Below are 5958 nucleotides of genomic sequence, written 5' to 3'. Positions count from 1 at the left end.
GCAGGGGTGTGGTCTCTGGCCTGCTGCAGTGGAGGCTGGTGGCGGGACGTTGGACGGCACAGGTGAAGGTGATGGAGCTCATGACTCTCCCCTTTATAGTGACGGAGGAGACTGGCGTGGGGGAAGCGTGTAGTGGAGGAAGCCGAGGAGAGAGCTGGTTTCTGGCTACAAAGACGGCGTCAAACCAGAAAAGATTGCTCGTGGTCAAATAATGTGTAATAATAATGAAATAAATAGGCCATTGGGAAAAACGGGATTTTGAAATAAAGACTGACTTTGAAAAAAGGACATTTTGGATTAAAAATGGCTGGGAATAAATAAAATGCCTCAGGAATAATCTCTGTTATTGTGAAAAATAATGATCATGAAATAATATTTCACAATAATAAGTAAATTTATATAGCAGAATGCAATATATTTCACAATAATGAGCTTTTTTTCAAAATGTGTTCAATTATTTCACAATATCATTCTCACATTACATATCTGTGTCTTATTTATTCACATAGTTATTTATTTCATCATGACTTATTTATTTATTTAATTTTGAACACTTTGGAGTTCCATATGGTTGTAGTGGGCTTGTAATGTAAATGTGGTCTGATTAAATGTGACATTAATGCTGACGCTGCATCAAACCCTGATAAAACAGTTCTATTAGTGGGTCTGTGTGATCAGCATCAGTGGGTGAAGCTGAGGCCTTGACTAGTAGAACGTCATGTTGGTGTTTAACAACACATGAGCCAACATCAGACTCCGAGCGCTACGATGCTAAAGATCAGAAGATCCAGTGTGACATCATCGTTACCTGGCAACAGCAGCCCTCATCTGACTTTATTGGAGGATATTTACACCAGCAACACGGTTTAGTTTGATATGACGGATTAACAACATGCGCTGTGATATCCAGTTCATCTGTAACAGATACTGGATCTAATCAGTCAGCAGATATTTGATCAGCTTATTTATAACTATACTAGAAACAAACACAACTGTGTTGGTGATTCATGCAAACTTGCATATCAGCCTTTGAAGGTTTTGTAGTATTGAGAACAAAGAGGTTGTGTTAGGGCTGAAAAGCCCGACTTGTTCTCCTCTGCAGGTCATCAAATGCACCACAGAAGTTTGTATTTGCACAGCCTGTATATGTTTGCTGGCTTTATTATTCTCTGTTCAAAGACAGTAAATGTGGAAAATGTCTCATGTAGTATCAGCTTCATTTAAAATGACTGCAGCAAACATTTAGAGAACATGTGCTGCTGTTTGTCCTACATTTCAACACTGAATGAACCCTGAAAACATGATGGCAGCTGGCAGGTTGGAGTTCACATGAAATATTGGCTGTATGAAGACTGGAAATATAGATGATAAAAACATGCAGCCAAACATTTGTGGACATGAATAAACTATCTGATCCAAAAAGCAGGAAGTGACACAGCTAGAAAGTGTGTAACAGCTGAAGTCAAATGTGATGCAGAGTTGAATCTGCACTTGGATCCATCTGTGAAAGGTCCACATGTAGGGATCACATGAGTCCTGATGTTTGTCAGTCCAGCTTGATAACTCCATCTACTGTGGGCTACATATACTGGGCTGGTAGCTCCACAGTGTTGGAAAGAAACTATTAAATGTGCAAAGTTTAAAATCAGAGGCTCTTCTAACACAGGAGCCATGTTGAGTTTAGATCACAGCCGACCACCGGCAGTCTGAAATGGAATGAAGCCCATTGACAGCCAGCAGGTCTAAACAGGAACGCACCCATTTGTATGTGTGGCAATGATGTGGCTGCAGCTGACACAGGATTGGTTCAAACTAAACATCAGACACATTTCACAGAGTTCACAAATAAACTCACGTTTTTATTTTTGAAGATGATCATAAAGTAGAATTTATGGTCCAGTAGAAACAGCAGGAGGTTTGAGCCCTTCTGATGGCAAGGCAAGGCAAGTTTATTTGTATAGCACAATTCAACAACAAGGTGATTCAAAGTGCTTTACAGAGACATTAGAAACAAAAACAAATAAAAAGCATGATTTAAAATTGATTAAAACAAGCAAACAAACTAACTAATTAACAAACAAACAAACAAAACAGTATATAAAATCAAAACAGATCAGAACAGTAGATAAAATCAGTAGTTAAATGTAAGTTTTGAAATTTAAGCTTAAAAGTGTGGATTTGGTGCTTTATTCAAATGCAGCTGAGAACAGGTGAGTCTTCAACCTGGATTTAAATAAACTGAGTGTTTCAGCTGATCTGAGGCTTTCTGGGAGTTTGTTCCAGATATAAGGAGCATAAAAGCTGAATGCAGCTTCTCCGTGTCTGGTTCTGACTCTGGGAACTGATAAAAGACCAGATCCAGATGACCTGAGGGATCTGGAAGGTTCATACTGGGTCAGGAGGTCACTGATGTATTTTGGTCCTAAACCATTCAGAGCTTTATAGGCCAGCATCAGAACTTTAAAGTCTATCCTCTGACGGACAGGCAGCCAGTGTAAAGACCTCAGAGCTGGACTGATGTGGTCCACTTTTTTGGTCTTAGTGAGGACTCGAGCAGCAGAGTTCTGAATGAGCTGTAGTTGTCTGACTGATTTTTTAGGTAGACCTGTAAAGATGCTGTTACAGTAATCAAGCCTACTAAAGATGAATGCATGGACTAGTTTTTCCAGGTCCTGAGACATCAGATCTTTTATCCTTGAAATATTCTTGAGGTGATAGTAAGCTGATTTTGTTATTGTCTTAATGTGTTTTTCTAAGTTTAGGTCTGCATCCATCACTACACCCACATTTCTCGCCTGGTTTGTGGTTTTTAGATGTATAGATTGAAGTTCTCTGGTGACCTGTAATCGTTTTTCTTTGGCGCCAAAGACTATTACCTCAGTTTTGTTTTTGTTTAGCTGGAGAAAATTGTACGGGGCCTTGGTCTCCTGGTGACATTGTGATATATATTTGTGTGTCATCTGCATAGCTATGACAGTTTATTTTGTTGTTCTTTATAATCTGTGCCAGTGGGAGCATGTAAATGTTAAACAGAAAGGGTCCCAAGATGGAACCTTGGGGAACTCCACATGTGATACTTGTCTGCTCAGATGTGAAGTTACCTATTGATACAAAGTATTTCCTGTTTTCTAAGTATGTTTTGAACCAGTTTAGTACAGTTCCTGAAAGACCTGTCCAGTTCTCCAGTCGTTTGAGTAATATGTTGTGGTCAACTGTATCAAATGCTGCACTGAGATCCAGTAAGACTAGGACTGACATTTTTCCACTGTCTGTATTCAGACATATGTCATTAAACAGCAGAAACAGGATTTGGAGGAAGATGTTAATAGATTAGAAAGAATTGTACACTGTGAATCAATGCAAGTCTTTCTATATAGACAGATCTGTAATAATCCCTCAGGTAGGTTCCTCTGGGACAGTCACAGATAGAGACACCAATTCTGACATCCTTTGAAAGCCTGACTTTGAATTTTCATCACTCGTCATGCACACAGATGTTAATTCTACATATTCCTGGTACTGAACTCTAAATCAATATGAAGAAAATGCTCCTGCTAATCTGCATCTATGTTGATATCAAATCCTTTTCCAGCACATGGATAAATCTCTATAAATCTTTCAGTCTGATCAGAATGGGCACAGTGTTGTTATTGCAGCTCCCTGATGTTTGAAAAGCTAAATGTCCATTTTAAAGTGCTCGTGTGTAGGATTGTGTTTTCTTCCTTTGTGCAGTTCTTACAGTAAACATGTTTGAATGTTTCCTGTTCCCCTGATGCTTCTTCCTGTTGGATAAAATTGGTTTGAATAACGTTCTTATAGGTTTTAATGAACTTCAAACTGGGATCCACTTACAAAACTGTCTCATTTTATTGGAACGATCCACATTTGCATCCATTCACGGTACATTTGACATCTGAACACGTTTGTACACATGATGAAAGGACAGATGGTGTTTGTGTCCTTCTTAAACTTAGTGTGGATGTTTCATCATGTAGAACTACTTAGAACAAAGTCTTTGGAACATTTGGAGAACACGTTTAGGAAAGTAACATCCTGGTAGAACATGTTCTTAAAGCAGAGCAGAGCTGCAACATGACTGTGAGGATTCAGAAGAATAAAGTCAGAATACTTTATTATTATGAAGACTAAAGTGCACCTTAATGCTGCCGATGAACACACATGTTCTTTGTGAAAGCATGTGTGAGCACAGCTGACGTGCACCACACTGACCCCACTCGCCCCATTTCTTCATCCACTTCTTGCTCTTGTGCTTGAAATGAGACGCAGCAAAAGTCAGAGGCTCTAAAATCCACAAAAAGGGGGCTCGTTAGATCAGGATACTGGATGTGATCCATAGAAAACATGGATAATACACCACTTTATTTGAAGCATCTGTAGCACTGCCTCAGTTCTGGATGTTCCCACAGACTCCTCTGTGCACCTAAAGAAAAGGTCAAGGGTCAGCAGCACATGTAGTTGGGACAATTCTTCAGTCGCACAAACTACACAATCATTTTCCTCCAATGACGACTTTACACTTGCAGAAATGGTCCTGTGTGATTTCCAGGCTGTGATATAAAAACTAGTTCCTAATGGCAGCGACTCACTCAGTAAACATGTGTTTCCTTCACCAACCTCACACACAGATCCAATAAGATCAGGAAGTGGGCAGTATAGTACAATATGTGTTATTCTGTGCTGCACTGCCCAAACTAAAGATCTGCTGAAGTGTTGGAAATGATCCAGATGTTTATTTTGGACGATACAGCAGAAGATCAGACATGAAAGTGGAGATAACACAGAAGACCTGCAGCAAAGGTCAGAGGTCAGACTGGGCCCCTGGATTCAACAATGAGCCAATGATCATCAAGCAGTGACTAAAGCAGAGCCCTGACGTTCTGACATTCATCACACAGTCAGAACAAATGTCTGCTGATGACTTCATCTCATGAAACGACTGATAGATGTCAGTTCATTGATCAGCTGAGCTGCTGATCTTCATCGTCACAGAAACATTCAGCTTGTTTCAATCAGTAAATAACTCCCACTACTCCCAGTTTGAACTGTTCCCACTCAAAATGCTGTGAGAACAATGATCATTGTAGGACTTCACAAACATCACGTGTTGTTTTCCACATGTAAGATCAGCAAACACACAGAAACTTCCTGTTGCCACACACGGCCTCTAAAATCTCTTCCACGCTTTCTGTCTGAAGTCCACTCTCTGTGTCGGATCCACAGGAAACAACAAGATCTTATTAACATGGTTTTCAATGTGTCTCCTTCCAAAAAGTCCAACCAATGAACAAATGTGTGTATTTGTGGAGGCCGAACAAAAGCATGACACATTTCTCTGTTTCTATAAACTGGAGTCAAACACAAACATGAAGAGTTTCACTGACAGACTCCAAAATGCCCCCACAGTGGATCAAAGGGAAATCCTACAGTGTGGCCAGAGACTCTTAATGGCTCCAACATCAACACATCCACAATGTTGGATCCAGTTCTGCCTCACAGAGTTACTAAGACACACCCTCTGCCAGCATCACAACAGCTCCACCTGCTTCACCTGCCTCCTCAGCATCTGTACACCTGAAGAGAAAAGAAAGGCTCCAACAGCTCAAATCTACAAAGGATTCATGAAGTTTCATCCAACAATAACATGTTTGCCTTCCACACTTCTGTTATTCATGATCACAAACACAAAGAACTTGTGCAGCCCCGATATCAGCCCTAATATATGAGTGTGTTTGCCCAAAGACTGAAACAGCATCAACATGACAGCTGTAAGAAATCTTCTCTCAGCCTTGTTTGGCAGAAGATCCCTGCAACAAAGATTGTAGCTGAAAGATGACGTGTGTAAAGTTTGCTCTGTGGGAGGGTCGAGGCTGTTTTTAGACCTTTGATAGTTTCCAATCCAGTTCTGACAGACAGGAATAAAAACAACATCATTAAGAT

The sequence above is a fragment of the Rhamphochromis sp. 'chilingali' genome, assembly GCF_963969265.1.
Source record: "Rhamphochromis sp. 'chilingali' genome assembly, chromosome: 1".
NCBI classification, from domain to species: domain Eukaryota; kingdom Metazoa; phylum Chordata; class Actinopteri; order Cichliformes; family Cichlidae; genus Rhamphochromis; species Rhamphochromis sp. 'chilingali'.
This window is presented reverse-complemented; position numbering follows the sequence as displayed.